The sequence below is a fragment of the Entelurus aequoreus genome, linkage group LG07 (genome assembly GCF_033978785.1).
Source record: "Entelurus aequoreus isolate RoL-2023_Sb linkage group LG07, RoL_Eaeq_v1.1, whole genome shotgun sequence".
NCBI classification, from domain to species: Eukaryota; Metazoa; Chordata; class Actinopteri; order Syngnathiformes; family Syngnathidae; genus Entelurus; species Entelurus aequoreus.
This window is the reverse complement of record NC_084737.1, coordinates 60,985,256-61,004,375: the sequence shown is the minus strand read 5'-3', so window position 1 is coordinate 61,004,375 and position 19,120 is coordinate 60,985,256. Positions and strand designations below refer to the sequence as shown.

The window sequence follows — 19,120 nt, the reverse complement described above, 5'->3', positions numbered from 1 at the left end:
GGTGAAATTCTGTTGTTAGGGAGTTTTTGACGTGGCGACTTGAATTGTAATGGAGCTGTCCAGCTCTTGTCTGTATCCTTCTTCCATTATTTTCAAGAAGGCTTTGTCCTGAATGGAGGGTGCGATGTAATTGTCATGTCTGGTTTGTTTGAACACATTACATCCTAAATGATCAGGTTCACAAGCGCTATCCACAAGTTGAGTGCTGAAGCTGAATGGAACTTGTAGCTCACAATGTCTCGCTATTACATTAAATACATTGGGGCATGGCTCAAACATTGTAGGACGCCCCTTCTCAGTTGTATTTGTGAACAGCGTCTTCACAGCGAGAGTTTTGTGGACATCACCTAAACACATGTTTCCTACTATGACCCACCCGAGGTCCAATGTTTGTGCATAGGGTGCGTTGTTAAGGCCACTTATCTGTTTATGGACTTTGTGAACTCTAACAACATCCCGTCCGAGAAGCATGAGTATAGGGGCATTAGAGTCCAGGTCAGGGATAAGGTGAGCTACTGACTTTAGGTGACTGTGTTGTCCACTGGGTGTGGGAATTTCTTCTCTTCGTTTGGGATATTTATACATTCAATGAGGCTAGGCAATGGGATGTGGACTGAACCATCCAAGGCTGCCACTACATATCCTGTAGCTCTCCTGCCCATTGCTTTTTTAGTACCAGCACATGTCCTTAGTGAGTAAAAAGAAGTAGGGCCACGGTCATTGAACAATTAAACTCACGTAAATACATTATTACAGGCATTTTTAGACATGACACATGTTTGGTTTTGGAGTTATGTTTATATAACTTTCATATTTAGTATGACTGTTATACTGTCATATTGAATAAAAAAAACTAGCTTGTGTCTTTGATATCTTTACAAAAGATCATTTTTTTAAACTAACAACGTTACATGTCTCCCTAGGCATTATTAGCCATTTTGCATTTGTTGTTTAGGAGTTAGGTTTAAATACATTTGTATTGCTTTTTTCCCATTATCTCAGGGTTCTAAGAACATTACAGTCAAGTAAAAAACTACTTTTTGTGTTTGCAAAATGTAAAACTCAGTAAAACTCCCAATGATTCATTATTTCAGGCATTATTAGCCATTTTTTTGTGTGGTTTATGAGTTATGTTTAAATAACTGTCATATTGAGTGTGATTTTGTCATTGTGAGTAAAACCTAATTTTTGTATTTGCAAACCTTACAAAAACAACCGATTCCAGGAAAACTCACATTGATACAATATTACAGGCATGTTTAGACATATTGCATGTTTGGTTTTGGAGTTATATTTATATAACCTGCTTTCTGAGCCGCCACCTTTGTGGTTTGCGTGTCCCACTGATCCAGGAACTATGTTGTCCGGGGGCTTCTATGGTCTCCCAAGACAAACAGGTCCTAGGTGAGGGATCAGACAAAGAGCAGCTCAAAGACCTTTATTAAAAGTACAATTGAGGACCTAGATTTTTTCTCGCCCGGACGCAGGTCACCGTGGCTCCCCTGTGGAGCCAGGCCCAGAGGTGTGGCACGATGGCGATTGACGGGCCTGTCCCCATGGGGCCCAGCCGTGCTCAGCTCGAAGAGGCAACGTGGATCCCCCCTCCAGGGCTCACCACTCATGGGCTGGGTCATAGAGGGTGCAGTGTGAGCTGGGCGGCAGCCGAAGGCAGGGCACTTGGTGGTCCGATTATCGGCTACATAAGCTCGCTCTTGGGACATGGAACGTCACCTCGCTGGGAGGGAAGGAGCCTGAGCTGGTGCTTGAGGTGGAGACGTTCCCGGCTAGATATAGTTGTACTCACAGCAAGGGCTCTGGAACCTGTTCTCTCAGAGGGGCTGGACTGAGCTGAACTTTCATTACTTGCAACGCCAGAGTGGAAGAGATTCCACACTGGCGTTGCAACTAATGAGAGGCTGGGGTGGCAATTCTTGTTGCCCCCCGGCTCAAAGCCTGCACGTTGGACTTTAAACCCAATAGACGAGATGGTAGCTTCCTTCAGCCTTCGGGTTGGGTGACGGGTCCTGACTGTTTTTTGTGTTTACACACCAAACAGCAGCTCAGAGTACCAACTCTTTTTGGATTCCCTTGAGGGAGGACTGGAGAGTGCTCCCTCGGGTGATTCCCTTGTTCTGCTGGTGGACTTCAACGCTATGTTGGCAACGACAGTGAAACCTGGAGAGTCGTGATTGGGAAAAATGGCCACCCGGATCTGAACCCAAGTGGTGCTTTGTTATTGGACTTTTGTGCTTGTCACGGATTGTCCATAACAAGCACAATGTTCAAACATAATGGTGTCCATATGTGCACTTGGCACAAGGACACCCTCGGCCGCATGATTGACTTTGTAGTTGTGTCATGGGATTTGCGGCCTCATGTTTTGGACACTCGGTGAAGAGAGGGGCAGAGCTTTCTACCAACCACCACCTGGTGGTGAGCTGGCTCCGATGGTAGGGGAGGATGCCGGTCAGACCTGGCAGGCCCTAACGCATTGTAAGGGTCTGCTGGGAACACCTAGCAGAGTCTCCTGAAGAACTTTGAACATGTCCGGAAGAACTTTGAACATGTCATGAGGGAGGTGCTGGACATTGAGTCTGAGTGGACCATGTTCCGTTCCTCTCTTGTTGAGCCAGCTGATTGAAGCTGTGGCCGCAAGGTGTTTGGTGCCTGTCGTGGCGGTAATCCACCAGCAGTGAGGGATGCTGTCAAGCTGAAGAAAGAGCCACCGGGTCCTTTTGGCTCATGGGACTCCAGAGGCAGTGGGCATACCGACAGGCCAAGCGAGACCTCCTCAGTCCCACCAACACGTCTTCCTATGAGGAAACAGTGCCTGGGAAGTCTGTGGTGGGCTCTCCTATTTCTGGGGCTGAGGTTGCCAAGGTAGTTAAAAAGCTCCTCGGTGGCAAGGCCCCGGGGGTATGAGCTCCGTCCGGAGTTCCTTAAGGCTCTGGATGCTGTGGGGCAGTCTTGGTTGACAAGACTCTGCAACATTGCGTCTACATCGGGGGCGGTACCTCTGGATTGGCAGACCGGGGTGGTGGTTCCTCTCTTTAAGAAGAGGAACCGGATGGTGTGTTCCAACTATCGTATATCACACTCCTCAGCCTTCCCGGTAAGGTCTATTCATGTGTAATGGAGAGGAGGAACCTCGGATCCAGGACGAACAGTGTGGTTTTCGTCCTGGTCGTGGAACGGTAGACCAGCTCTATACTCTCGGCAGGGTCCTTGAGTGTGCATGGGAGTTTGCCCAACCAGTCTACATAAGTTTTGTGGACTTGGAGAAGACATTCGACCTTGGCCCCCGGTAAATCCTGTGGGGAGTGCTCAGAGAGTATGGAGTATCGGCATGTCTGATTGTGGCGGGTGTCTCCCTGTATGATCAGTGTCAGAGCTTGGTCCGCATTGCCGGCAGTATGTCGGACCCTTTTCCAGTGAGGGTTGGACTCCGCCGAGGCTGCCCTTTGTCACCGATTCTGTTCATAACTTTAATGGACAGAATATCTAGGCGCAGTCATGGCTTTGAGGATCCCCTCAACGCCATGACTGCGCCTGGTTTGGTGGCTGCAGGATTAGGTCTCTGCTTTTTGCAGATGATGTGGTCCTGATGGCTTCAACTGGCCAAGATCTTCAGCTTTCATTGGATCGGTTCGCAGTGAAGCGACTGGGATGAGAATCAGCACCTCCAAGTCCGAGTCCATGGTTCTCGCCCGGGAAAGGGTGGAGTGCCATCTCGAGGTTGGGAAAGAGATCTTGCCCCAAGTGAAGGAGTTCAAGTACCTAGGAGTCTTGTTCACGAGTGAGGATAGAGTGGATTGTGAGATCTACAGGCGGATCGGTGCGGCGTCTTCAGTAATGAGGACGCTATATCGATCCGTTGTGGTGAAGAAGGAGCTGAGCCAGAAGGAAAAGCTTTCAATTTACCGGTCGATCAACGTTCCCATCCTCACCTATGGTCATGAGCTTTTATGACCGAAAGGACAAGGTCACGGGTACAAGCGGCCGAAATGAGTTTCCTCCGCCGGGTGGTGGGTCTCTCCCTTAGAGATAGGGTGAGAAGCTCTGTCATCTGGGAGGAACTCAGTGTAAAGCCGCTGCTCCTCCACATTGAGAGGAGCCAGATGAGGTGGTTCGGGCATCTGCTCAGGATGCCACCCGAACGCCTCCCTAGGTCCGAACGGCAGGAGGCCATGGGGAAGACCTAGGATACATTGGAAAGACTATGGCCTGGGAACGCCTCGGGATCCCCCGAGAAGAGCTGGACTAAGTGGCTGGGGAGAGGTAAGTCTGGGCTCTCTGCTTAGGCTGCTGCCCCCGCAACCCGACCTCGGATAAGCGGAAGAAAATGGATGGATTTAGTATGACAGTTATACTGTCATATTGAGTGTGACAGTATACTGTCATAAAACCCAATTTTCGTATTTGCAAACCTGATTCTAGTAAAACTTACATCTATACAATATTACAGGCAATTTTGGACATAATGCACATTTGGTTTTGGAGTTATGTTTATATAACTTTAATATATAGTATGACATTACTGTTATAATGAGTAAAAAAACTAACTTGTGTCTGTAGTAAAACTCAATTTTTGTATTTGCAAACCTTACAAAAACAAATGATTCTAGTAAAACTCACATGGATTCAATATTACAGGCATTTTTAGACATTTTGCATGTTTGGTTTAGGAATCATGTTGGAATACATTTGTATTGCTTTTTTCACATTATCTCAGCATTTTAAGAACTTACTGTCATATTGAGTAAAAAAAACTTTTTGTGTTTGCAAGCCTTAAAAAAACAACCGATTCTAGTAAAACTCACATTGATACAATATCAAAGGCATGTTTAGACATCTTGCATGTTTGGTTTTGGAGTTATGTTTATATAACCTGCTTTCTGAGCCGCAACCTTTGTGGTTTGCGTGTCCCACTGATCCTAGGAGCTATGTTGTCCGGGGGCTTCTATGCCCCCTGGTAGGGTCCCCCAAGACAAACAGGTCCTAGGTGAGGAATCAGACAAAGAGCAGCTCAAAGGGTGACGGGTCCTGACTGTTGTTGGTGTTTACGCACCAAACAGCAGCTCAGAGTACCCACTCTTTTTGGATTCCCTTGAGAGTGCTCCCTCGGGTGATTCCCTTGTTCTGCTGGGGGTCTTCAACGCTCATGTTGGCAACGACTTTGAAACCTGGAGAGTCGTGATTGGGAAAAATGGCCACCCGGATCTGAACCCAAGTGGTGCTTTGTTATTGGACTTTTGTGCTCGTCACGGATTGTCCATAACAAACACAATGTTCAAACATAAGGGTGTCCATATGTGCACTTGGCACCAGGACACCCTCGGCCGCAGTTCCATTATTGACTTTGTAGTTGTGTCATGGGATTTGCGGCCTCATGTTTTGGACACTCGGGTGAAGAGAGGGGCGAGCTTTCTACCGATCACCACCTGGTGAGCTGGCTCCGATGGTGGGGTAGGATCCCGGACAGACCTGGCAGGCCCAAACGCATTGTGAGAGTCTTTTGGGAATGCCTAGCAGAGTCTCCTGTCAGAGAGAGTTTCTTTTTCCACCTCCGGAGGAACTTTGAACATGTCACAAAGGAGGTGCTGGACATTGAGTCTGAATGGATCATGTTCCGTGCCTCTCTTGTCAAGCCAGCTGATTGGAGCTGTGGCCGCAAGGTGTTTGGTGCCTGTCGTGGCGGTAATCCTAGAACCCGCTGGTGGCCACCAGCAGTGCGGGATGCCGTCAAGCTGAAGAAAGAGCTTATCTGGTCCTTTTGGCTCATGGGACTCCAGAGGCAGCGGGCATACCGACAGGCCAAGCAGTGCCTGGGGAATTCTGTGGTGGGCTCTCCTATTTCTGGGGCTGAGGTTGCCAAGGTAGTTTTAAAAGCTCCTCGGTGGCAAGGCCCCGGGGGTGGATGAGCTCCGTTCGGAATTCCTTAAGGCTCTGGATGCTGTGGGGCTGTTTTAGTTGACAAGACTCTGCAACATCGCGTGGACATCAGGGGGGGTACCTCTGGATTGGCAGACCGGGGTGGTGGTTCCTCTCTTTAAGAAGGGGAACCGGAGGGTGTGTTCCAACTATCGTAGATCACACTCCTCAGCCTTCCCGGTAAGGTCTATTCATGTGTACTGGAGAGGAGGAAACTCGGATCCAGGACGAACAGTGTGGTTTTCGTCCTGGTCGTGGAACGGTAGACCAGCTCTATACTCTCGGCAGGGTCCTTGAGTGTGCATGGGAGTTTGTCCAACCACTCTACATGTGCTTTGTGGACTTGGAGAAGACATTCGACCGTGGCCACCCCGGGAAGTCCTGTGGGGAGTGCTCAGAGAGTATGGGGTATCGGCATGTCTGATTGTGGCGGGTCGCTCCCTGTATGATCAGTGTCAGAGCTTGGTCCGCATTGCCAGCAGTAAGTTGGCTGCCCTTTGTCACCAAATGTGTTCATAAATTTTATGGACAGAATTTCTAGGCGCAGTCATGGCGTTGAGGGGATCCGGTTTGGTGGCTGCAGGATTAGGTCTCTCCTTTTTGCAGATGATGTGGTCCTTATGGCTTTAACTGGCCAGGATCTTCAGCTCTCATTGGATTGGTTCGCAGCCGAGTGTGAAGCGACTGGGATGAGAATCAGCACCTCCAAGTCCGAGGTTCTCGCCCGGGAAAGGGTGGAGTGCCATCTCGAGGTTGGGCAGGAGATCTTGCCCCAAGTGGATGAGTTCAAGTACCTGGAGTCTTGTTCATGAGTGAGGGAAGAGTGGATCGTGAGATGCACAGGCTGATCGGTGCGGCGTCTTCAGTAATGAGGACGCTATATCGATTCGTTGTGGTAAGAAGGAGCTGCGCCAGAAGGAAAAGCTCTCAATTTACCGGTCAATCTACGTTCCCATCCTCACCTATGGTCATGAGCTTTGGGTTATGACCGAAAGGACAAGATCACGGGTACAAGCGGCCGAAATGAGTTTTCTCCGCTGGGTGGCGGGTGTCTCCCTTACTGTAAGAATTTTCACCGTTTAATTACAGTAACCTACTGGCAGCTAATGGTTCCAGTATAAAACTGTTTTTCTAAAGCACACATACTGTGATTTATCATTACAGTTTATTACTGTAAAAAGTATCACAGTACTGTGCTGTATCAAATATACGCTTCACAGCATAATACTGTCATCTGTTTAGCGGCATTACACTGTTATTTTAGTGTATCTACTGTAATATCCATTAACAGTTAATTACAGTAAAATAATTGTAAGCACTATAGACTGAGCTTTACAGTATAATGCCACTAGAATTTAATGAGTTGAACTTTTAATTTTTCAAAATCAAAACCCCTGCAATCTGCTGGCATAAAAATGACTGGAGAAATGGCCTTGCAAGATTATGTTTTTATTAACCAATTATTGTAAAGTGCATCAAATACATTCAATGTACATTTAGTGCATTCTTCTTATTTTCAGTAAAGCATTTTAACATTTATAACATGTCCACTTAATTTCTAACTGGAGACAAAACACCGAACACGAGTCCAGTGTTTAGTTGTCGGCTACATAAAGCCCCACTCAAAGTCTGTGAGATGTTTTATAAGGGTGGCTACGTGAGGATTTACAGTTGCTGCCTTTTTCTGGACCAGCTTCCCGGTCTTCTTGGACACCACCTTTCCCTGGCTAGCCTTTGTTCCCCTCTCAGGGTTAACGCCAATGAATCGCCTAAAAAAGAGAGAAAGCATATTAGATATTCTGTTGTGATTGAAGATTACTTGTAGTCGATACAGAACCCCCCTCACATTGTTATTTAGGAATATGCACTGCACAAATATTAATATCAATTTTAGGATATATGTGAGCCTATACCATAACCACAGCTGTAGATGAGTGAATGCTCTAAAACCCATTAAGACAAATTCAGAGAGGAAGACAATGCTAAAGCCTCCCCAATCCCTCTCTCTATTTATGTTTTCTCTCCATCTACGGGACCGTGTATTTACGCTGATGTTTCCTGCTTTCACCCATTTAACATATCGTTACCTGCTCATTACCTATCTTCTCTGCATCCTGGGGTCACACTGGTGCTTCTTGCCTTTACCCATTCAACATATCTTTACCTGCACATTACCTACCTTCTCTGCATAGTGTGGTCACGCTGGTGCTTTCTACCTTTACCCATTCAACATATCTTTACCTGCACATTACCTACCTTCTCTGTATCCTGGAGTCAAGCTGGTGTTTCCTGCCTTTACTCATTCAACATATCTTTACCTGCACATTACCTACCTTCTCTGTATCCTGGCGTCTAGCTGGTGTTTCCTGCCTTCACCCATTCAACATATCTTTACCTGCACATTACCTACCTTCCCTGCATCCTTGGGTCACACTGGTGCTTCTTTCTTTCACCATACAACATATCTTCACCTGCACATACCTACCTTGTCTGCATGGCCTCGACCACACCTGCGCTTCCTTCTTTCACCCATTCAACATACCTTCACCCGCACATTACCTACCTTCCCTGCATAGTGGGGTCACACTGGTGCTTCCTGCCTTTACCCATTCAACATATCTTCACCCGCACATTACCTACTTGCTCTGCATTCTCGGGTCAAGCTGGTGCTTCCTGCCATCATCCAGTCAACATATCTTTACCTGCAAATTACCTACTTTTTCTGCATCCTGGGGTCAAACAGGTGCTTCCTTCTTTGACCCAGTCAACATATCTTTACCTGCACATTACCTACCTTCTCTGTATCCTAGAGTCAAACTGGTGCTTCGGTCCCTAATAAGAAGGTCCACAAAGGAACAGAAGAGTCATTGATTTAAGGCACAAAATTGGGGAAATGACAAGTCAAATTCCTGAACAGAGGTGAGAAATATATAATAAAATATCCTAACAGTATTTTAACAGTATCAAGAGGATTTACCTTTGAACAAATTCCAATGTCCGAGGACCTTCCTCTTGGTATTCCAAGTTGAACACATAGTAGGTGGCAAGAAGGGCAGCAAGCCCTGAGATTAAGCTAGGTTGGACGCCTTTGCAGATGACATCACCTTCCATGCTGATCATCCAACGTTTTATTGTGACTTTGTCACCAGCAACTGGTACAGTCAAGAAATGCAGTTTATGTTCCTAAACAGTATCCAATATGGGTAGCATTTTAAAAGTATTTGGAATGGCCACCTCACTCGCTCTCTCTTTCCTCTGTTTACATCTAGTCTCCTAAGGCAGTGGTTCTCAAATGGGGGTACGCGTGCTCCTGGGGGTACTTGAAGGTATGCCAAGGGGTATGTGAGATTTTTTTTAAATATTCTAAAAATAGCAACAATTCAAAAATCCTTTATAAATATATTTATTGAATAATACTTCGACAAAATATGAATGTAAGTTCATAAACTGAACAACTAATCAAGTAGGCTATTCCATTCATTACCATAAAGCCAGAGTTTCCCCCATGCCATGATGGTTTGACCCTACCTGGCGGCGGTGCCACACGGCACCAACTGTCAATCAACTATCCATGTAGAAAACAATGGAGGCTTGGTTAAAGCGTAGTGGACATGTTCCATAAATATTGATGTTAAAGATTTCTTTTTTTGTGAAGAAATGTTGAGAATGAAGTTCATGAATCCAGATGGATCTCTATTGCAATCCCCAAAAAGGGCACTTTAAGTTGATTACTTCTATGTGTAAAAATCTTTATTTATAATTGAATCACTTGTTTATTTTTCAACAAGTTTTTAGTTATTTTTATATCTTTTTTTCCAAATAGTTCAAAAAAGACCAAAACAAATGAGCAATATTTTGCACTGTTATACAATTTAATAAATCAGAAACTGATGACATAGTGCTGTATTTTACTTCTTTATCTCTTTTTTTCAACCAAAAATGCTTTACTCTGATTAGGGGGTACTTGAAGTTAAAAAATGTTCACAGGGGTACATCACTGAAAAAAGGTTGAGAACCACTGTCCTAAGGCAGTGGTTCTCAACCTTTTTTCAGTGCTGTGAACATTTCTTTAATGCAAGTAGACCTCCATGTCTTCATAACAGGAATATCCTGAATTCTCAAGTTGCATATCACAATAGTCATCATCAGTGTTAATAACACAAGAGCTGCTTGGATTTGCTGTTGAGCAAGTCAAACTTCGTTCAGTGTAGCCGTAGTGCTTCCTTGACACGTGCGATGTGAAAGTAGACTTGACTGTAAATCTTTTTTCACATTGACTGAAGGGGCACGTAACTGTCCTACCTTCGGTAATATGACTTTTCAAATGCAGGAGAAAGGCCCGTATATCATCGCACTTCGCGCTACATGAGACAATATTACAAGGTAAACCTTCTGCGCTATACATATCAGTCCTACTCTTGCCATATTTATGACGACGGCTGTGAGTTTTGAAGGCTGAGAAGTTGGAAAAAACTCTTGTGCATTTAGGGAAAGCACACTTAAACGATGCATTAGGCATACAACTATGACTTCGCATGTGTCTAACATACGCAAATACATTGCTGCAAGTCGTAGCACATATGTTGCAAGTTATCATCTTTTATGATGACTATGACAAAAAAGAAGAAAACTTAGCTAGCTAGCATGCGGCGGTACATGCGCGTGGTCAACGATAGTGTCTGTGATGCTGACTGTGACGCTATGTCATTTCGGACTTTATAAATATATATATAAAGTAATTCAAACAGAAAATGACACATCAAGGTACAAGTGACTCTTACCTTGTTATCAAAAACACACAATGCAGTAGGATGGATTTAGCAGGGTCGGCCAGGTGAAATGAAGCTCGGTTGGACGAATTGTGGGCGGACCCAAGAAACAAGTCTGAAAAATACTGAATTAACTTACTGCTGGTCGATATTTTTTGAAAAATGCAACAAAATTTACAGTACTTAACTGCATTTAAGAAGAACATGATAGGTTGATTGGCAACACTAAATTGGCCCTAGTGTGTGAATGTGAGTGTGAATGTTGTCTGTCTATCTGTGTTGGCCCTGCGATGAGGTGGCGACTTGTCCAGGGTGTACCCCGCCTTCCGCCTGATTGTAGCTGAGATAGGCTCCAGCGCCCCCCGCGACCCCGAAGGGAATAAGCGGTAGAAAATGGATGGATGGATGGAGTATATAACTGTAATTTTATTTTTTATTTTTACAGTAATTTTTTACAGTGAAGGTCATGGGTGTCAAACTCTGGCCCGTGGGCCAAATTTGGCCCAACGCTTAATTTGACTTGGCCCTTGAAGCAATATCAAATTAACACTAAAGCTGGACCGTCGATTATACATTGCGGCAGTGCCGCGGTAACACCGCATTCACCGCTACTTCTAATACTTGCCAACCCTCCCGGGAGTGACTCCAGCACTCCTCCCGATTTTTTTTTTTTTTTTTTTCAGCTAGTCGAACGAGTGCCGGCCCAGTTTCATGTCAGTGCAGCTTCTGCACCCACACACACTTGAATGCAACGCATACTTCATCAACAGCGATACAGGTTACACTGACGGTAGCCAAATAAAAAACTTTAACACTTTTAGGAATATACTCCACACTGTGAATCCACACCAAACAAGAATGACAAACACATTTCGGGAGAACATCCGCACCGTAACACAACATAAACACAACAGAACAAATACCCGGAACCCTTTGTAGCACTAAATCTTCCGGGACGCTACAAGGTGTGTGTGGGGGGGGGGAGAGGTTTGGTGGTAGCGGGGGTGTATTTTGTAGCGTCCCGAAAGAGTTAGTGCTGCAAAAGATTCTGGGTATTTGTTCTTTTGTGTTTATGTTATGTTACGGTGCGGATGTTCTCCCGAAAAGTGTTTTTTATTTTTGTTTGGTGTGGGTTCACAGTGTGGCGTATATTTCTAACAGTGTTAAAGTTTTTTATACTGGGACCCTCAGTGTAACCTGTATCGCTGTTGATGAAGTATGCGTTGCATTCATTTGTGTATGCGTGCTGAAGCTGCACATATCTTGTGACTGGGTGTGAATGATGTTAGAATTGGGTGTACGAGATATGACTGTTGAACACCTTCGTTCGATACATGCACCAGGCATTATTAGCCATTTTGCATGTGTTGTTTGAGTTATGTTTAAATAACTGTCATATTGAGTGTGACAGTATACTGTCATAAAACCCAATTTTTGTATTTGCAACCCTGATTCTAGCAAAACTCACATATATACAATATTACAGGCAGTTTTGGACATAATGCATGTTTGGTTTTGGAGTTATGTTTATATAACTTTCATATATAGTATGACAGCTAAACTGTTATATTGAGAAAATAACTAACTTGTGTTTGTCATAAAACCCAATTTTTGTATTAGCAAACCATACAACTGATTCAAATAAAACTCACATGGATTCAATATTACAGGCATTTTCAGACATTTTGCATGTTTGGTTTAGGAATTATGTTGTAATACATAATACAATACAAATAATTTTTGTGTTTGCAAGCCTTAAAAAAGCATATGTTTCCAGTAAAACTCCCAAAGATGCATTATTTCAGGCATTATTAGCCATTTTTCAGGTGTGGTTTAGGAGTTATGTTAAAATAACTGTCATATTGAGTGTGGCGTTATACTGTCATATTGAGTTAAAAAAAAACTAACTTGTGTCTTTGCAAACCTTACAAAAGAAAATGTTTCTAGCAACACTCACAAAGATAATTTTTTTCACGCTATTAGACATGTTTCATGTGTATTTAGGAGTTATAATTAAATAACTTTCATATTGAGTGTTAAAGTTATAATGTCATTATGTGTAAAACCTAATTTTTGTATTTGCAAACCTTACAAAAACAATTGATTCTAGTAAAACTTACATAGATTCAATATTACAGGCATTTTTAGACAATTTACATGTTTGGTTTAAAAGTTGTGTTTGAATACATTTGTATTGCTTTTTTCGCATTATCTCAGGATTCTAAGATCCTTACTTTCATATTGAGTAAAACACTACTTTTTGTTTTTGCAAACCTTACAAACTCACATAAGTACATTATTACAGACATTTTTAGACATGACACATGTTTGGTTTTGGAGTTATGTTTATATAACTTTTATATTTAGTATGACTGTTATACTGTCATATTAAATTAAAAAAAACTAGCTTGTGTCTTTGCAAACTTTACAAAATATCATTTTTCTAGAAAAACTAACAAAGATACATGTCTCCAGGCATTATTACCCATTTTGCATGGGTTGTTTAGGAATTATGTTTAAATACATTTTTATTGCTTTTTTCGCATTATCTCAGGATTCTTAGATCATTACTTTCCTATTGAGTAAAAAACTACTTTTTGTTTTTGCAAACCTTACAAACTCACATAAATACATTATTACAGGCATTTTTAGACATAACACATGTTTGGTTTTGGAGTTATGTTTTGAAAACTTTCTTATTTAGTAGGACTGTTATACTGTCATATTTAATTTTAAAAAACTAGCTTGTGTCTTTGCAAACTTTACAAAATATCATGTTTCTAGTAAAACTAACAAAGATACATGTCTCAAGGCATTATTAGCCATTTTGCATGGGTTGTTTAGGAATTATGTTTAAATACATTTTTGTTGCTTTTTACGCATTATCTCAGGATTTTAAGAACATTACAGTCATATTGAGTAAAAAAACTACTTTTTGTGTTTGCAAGATTTAAAAAAGCATGTGTTTCGAGTAAAACTGCCAAGGATGCATTATTTCAGGCATTATTAGCCATTTTTCATGTGTGGTTTGAGTTATGGTTAAATAACTGTCATATACTGTCAGTTATGACATAGTAAGTAAAACCTAATTTATGTATTTGCAAACCTTACAAAATCATTTAAATCTAGTAAAACTCACATGGATTCAATATTACAGACATTTTTAGACATTTTGCATGTTTGGTTTAGGAATTATGTTGGAATCATTTTTATTAATTTGTTCGTATTATCTCAGAATTTTAGAACATACCTGTCATATTGAGTAAAAAAATAATTTTTGTGTTTGCAAGCCTTAAAAAAGCATATGTTTCGAGTAAAACTTACAAGAATGCATTATTTCAGGCATTGTTGGTCATTTTTTATGTGTAGTTTAAGAGTTATGTTTAAATAACTGTCATATTGAGTGTGGCAGTTATACTGTCATATTGAGTAAAAAAAACTAACCTGTCTTTGCAAACCTTACAAAAGAAAATGTTTCTAGTGACACTCACAAAGATACTTTTTTTCACGCATTATTAGACATGTTTCATGTGTGGTTAGGAGTTATAAATTAATAATTGTCATATTGAGTGTTACAGTTTTAATGTCATTATGTGTAAAACCTAATTTTTGTATTTGCAAACCTTACAAAAACAATTGATTCTAGTAAAACTTATATAGATTCAATATTACAGGCATTGTTAGACATTTTACATGTTTGGTTTAAAATTTGTGTTTGAATATATTTGTATTGCTTTTTTCGCATTATCTCAGGATTCTAAGAACATTACTTTCATATTGAGTAAAAAACTACTTTTTGTTTTTGCAAACCTTACAAACTCACATTAATACATTATTACAGGCATTTTTAGACATGACACATGTTTGGTTTTGGAGTTATGTTTATATAACTTTCATATTTAGTATGACTGTTAGACTGTCATATTGAATAAAAAAAACTAGCTTGTGTCTTTGATATCTTTACAAAAGATCATTTTTTAAACTAACAACGTTACATGTCTCCCTAGGCATTATTAGCCATTTTGCATGTGTTGTTTAGGAGTTAGGTTTAAATACATTTTTATTGCTTTTTTCCCATTATCTCAGGGTTCTAAGAACATTACAGTCAAGTAAAAAACTACTTTTTGTGTTTGCAAAATGTAAAACTCAGTAAAAGTCCCAATGATTCATTATTTCAGGCATTATTAGCCATTTTTTTGTGTAGTTTATGAGTTATGTTTAAATAACTGTCATATTGAGTGTGATTTTGTCATTGTGAGTAAAACCTAATTTTTGTATTTGCAAACCTTACAAAAACAACCGATTCTAGGAAAACTCACATTGATACAATATTACAGGCATGTTTAGACATATTGCATGTTTGGTTTTGGAGTTATATTTATATAACCTGCTTTCTGAGCCGCCACCTTTGTGGTTTGCGTGTCCCACTGATCCAGGAACTATGTTGTCCGGGGGCTTCTATGGTCTCCCAAGACAAACAGGTCCTAGGTGAGGGATCAGACAAAGAGCAGCTCAAAGACATTTATTAAAAGTACAATTGAGGACCTAGATTTTTTCTCGCCCGGACGCAGGTCACCGTGGCTCCCCTGTGGAGCCAGGCCCAGAGGTGTGGCACGATGGCGATTGACGGGCCTGTCCCCATGGGGCCCAGCCGTGCTCAGCTCGAAGAGGCAACGTGGATCCCCCCTCCAGGGCTCACCACTCATGGGCTGGGTCATAGAGGGTGCAATGTGAGCTGGGCGGCAGCCGAAGGCAGGGCACTTGGTGGTCCGATTATCGGCTACATAAGCTCGCTCTTGGGACATGGAATGTCACCTCGCTGGGATAGAAGGAGCCTGAGCTGGTGCATGAGGTGGAGACGTTCCCGGCTAGATATAGTTGGACTCACAGCAAGGGCTCTGGAACCTGTTCTCTCAGAGGGGCTGGACTGAGCTGAACTTTCATTACTTGCAACGCCAGAGTGGAAGAGATTCCACACTGGCGTTGCAACTAATGAGAGGCTGGGGTGGCAATTCTTGTTGCCCCCCGGCTCAAAGCCTGCACGTTGGACTTTAAACCCAATAGACGAGATGGTAGCTTCCTTCAGCCTTCGGGTTGGGTGACGGGTCCTGATTGTTGTTTGTGTTTACACACCAAACAGCAGCTCAGAGTACCAACTCTTTTTGGATTCCCTTGAGGGAGTACTGGAATGTGCTCCCTCGGGTGATTCCCTTGTTCTGCTGGTGGACTTCAACGACAGTGAAACCTGGAGAGTCGTGATTGGGAAAAATGGCCACCCGGATCTGAACCCAAGTGGTGCTTTGTTATTGGACTTTTGTGCTTGTCACGGATTGTCCATAACAAACACAATGTTCAAACATAAGGGTGTCCATATGTGCACTTGGCACAAGGACACCCTCGGCCGCATGATTGACTTTGTAGTTGTGTCATGGGATTTGCGGCCTCATGTTTTGGACACTCGGTGAAGAGAGGGGCAGAGCTTTCTACCAACCACCACCTGGTGGTGAGCTGCCTCCGATGGTAGGGGAGGATGCCGGTCAGACCTGGCAGGCCCAAACGCTTGTAAGGGTCTGCTGGGAACACCTAGCAGAGTCTCCTGAAGAACTTTGAACATGTCCGGAAGAACTTTGAACATGTCACGAGGGAGGTGCTGGACATTGAGTCTGAGTGGACCATGTTCCGTTCCTCTCTTGTTGAGCCAGCTGATTGAAGCTGTGGCCGCAAGGCGTTTGGTGCCTGTCGTGGCGGTAATCCACCAGCAGTGAGGGCTGCTGTCAAGCTGAAGAAAGAGCCACCGGGTCCTTTTGGCTCATGGGACTCCAGAGGCAGTGGGCATACCGACAGGCCAAGCGAGACCTCCTCAGTCCCACCAACACGTCTTCTTATGAGGAAACAGTGCCTGGGAAGTCTGTGGTGGGCTCTCCTATTTCTGGGGCTGAGGTTGCCAAGGTAGTTAAAAAGCTCCTCGGTGGCAAGGCCCCGGGGGTTTGAGCTCCGTCCGGAGTTCCTTAAGGCTCTGGATGCTGTGGGGCAGTCTTGGTTGACAAGACTCTGCAACATTGCGTCTACATCGGGGGCGGTACCTCTGGATTGGCAGACCGGGGTGGTGGTACCTCTCTTTAAGAAGGGGAACCGGAGGGTGTGTTCCAACTATCGTAGATCACAGTCCTCAGCCTTCCCGGTAAGGTCTATTCATGTGTAATGGAGAGGAGGAACCTCGGATCCAGGACGAACAGTGTGGTTTTCGTCCTGGTCGTGGAATGGTAGACCAGCTCTATACTCTCGGCAGGGTCCTTGAGTGTGCATGGGAGTTTGCCCAACCAGTCTACATAAGTTTTGTGGACTTGGAGAAGACATTCGACCTTGGCCCCCGGTAAATCCTGTGGGGAGTGCTCAGAGAGTATGGAGTATCGGCATGTCTGATTGTGGCGGGTGTCTCCCTGTATGATCAGTGTCAGAGCTTGGTCCGCATTGCCGGCAGTATGTCGGACCCCTTTCCAGTGAGGGTTGGACTCCGCCAAGGCTGCCCTTTGTCACCGATTCTGTTCATAACTTTAATGGACAGAATATCTAGGCGCAGTCATGGCTTTGAGGATTCCCTCAACGCCATGACTGCGCCTGGTTTGGTGACTGCAGCATTAGGTCTCTGCTTTTTGCAGATGATGTGGTCCTGATGGCTTCAACTGGCCAAGATCTTCAGCTTTCATTGGATCGGTTCGCAGTGAAGCGACTGGGATGAGAATCAGCACTTCCAAGTCCGAGTCCATGGTTCTCGCCCGGGAAAGGGTGGATTGCCATCTCGAGGTTGGGAAAGAGATCTTGCCCCAAGTGAAGGAGTTCAAGTACCTAGGAGTCTTGTTCACGAGTGAGGATAGAGTGGATTGTGAGATCTACAGGCGGATCGGTGCGGCGTCTTCAGTAATGAGGACTCTATATCGATCCATTGTGGTGAAGAAGGAGCTGAGCCAGAAGGAAAAGCTTTTAATTTACCGACCGATCAACGTTCCCATCCTCACCTATGGTCATGAGCTTTGGGTTATGACCGAAAGGACAAGGTCACGGGTACAAGCGGCCGAAATGAGTTTCCTCCGCCGGGTGGTGGGTCTCTCCCTTAGAGATAGGGTGAGAAGCTCTGTCATCTGGGAGGAACTCAGTGTAAAGCCGCTGCTCCTCCACATTGAGAGGAGCCAGATGAGGTGGTTCGGGCATCTGCTCAGGATGCCACCCGAACGCCTCCCTAGGTCCGAACGGCAGGAGGCCATGGGGAAGACCTAGGATACATTGGAAAGACTATGGCCTGGGAACGCCTCGGGATCCCCCGAGAAGAGCTGGACGAAGTGGCTGGGGGGAGGGAAGTCTGGGCTCTCTGCCTAGGCTGCTGCCCCCGCAACCCGACCTCGGATAAGCGGAAGAAAATGGATGGATTTAGTATGACAGTTATACTGTCATATTGAGTGTGACAGTATACTGTCATAAAACCAAATTTTTGTATTTGCAAACCTGATTCTAGTAAAACTCACATCTATACAATATTACAGGCAATTTTGGACATAATGCACGTTTGGTTTATGAGTTATGTTTATATAACTTCAATATATAGTATGACATCTATACTGTTATAATGATTAAAAAAACTAACTTGTGTCCGTCATAAAACTCAATTTTTGTATTTGCAAACCTTACAAAAACAAATGATTCTAGTAAAACTCACATGGATTCAATATTACAGGCATTTTTAGACATTTTGCATGTTTGGTTTAGGAATTATGTTGGAATACATTTGTATTGCTTTTTTCACATTATCTCAGCATTTTAAGAACTTACTGTCATATTGAGTAAAAAAAACTTTTTGTGTTTCCAAGCCTTAAAAAAACAACCGATTCTAGTAAAACTCACATTGATACAATATTACAGGCATGTTTAGACATCTTGCATGTTTGGTTTTGGAGTTATGTTTATATAACCTGCTTTCTGAGCTGCCACCTTTGTGGTTTGCGTGTCCCACTGATCCTAGGAGCTATGTTGTCCGGGGGCACCCAAGACAAACAGGTCCTAGGTGAGGAATCAGACAAAGAGCAGCTCAAAGACCTTTATGAAAAGTACAAATCGAGGACCTAGATATTTTCTCGCCCGGACGCGGGTCACCGTGGCTCCCCTGTGGAGCCAGGCCCAGAGGTGGGGCACGATGGCGAGCGACTGGTGCCCATGGGGCCCAGCTCGAAGAGGCAACGTGGGTCCCCCCTGCAATAGGCTCACCACTCATGGGCTGGGTCACAGAGGTCGGGTGCAGTGTTAGCTGGGCGGAAGCCGAAGGCAGGGCACTTGGCGGTCCGATTATCGGCTACATAAGCTCGCTCTTGGGACGTGGAACGTCACCTCGCGAGGTGGAGAAGTTCCCGGCTAGATAAAGCTGGACTCAC

The 19,120-nt window shown here is 43.8% G+C and overlaps 1 long non-coding RNA gene across 1 annotated transcript; it reads right to left on the bottom strand.

Annotated features, from left to right (window-relative positions):
- Positions 1-8,544: 8,544 nt before the first annotated feature.
- Positions 8,545-10,814, bottom strand: LOC133653145 (uncharacterized). Its single transcript, XR_009826669.1, has 3 exons — positions 10,713-10,814; positions 8,909-9,083; positions 8,545-8,763 (listed from the first exon to the last, which is right to left on the bottom strand). It is a non-coding gene; the product is annotated as an uncharacterized LOC133653145 (long non-coding RNA).
- Between the last annotated feature and the right edge of the window lie 8,306 nt (positions 10,815-19,120).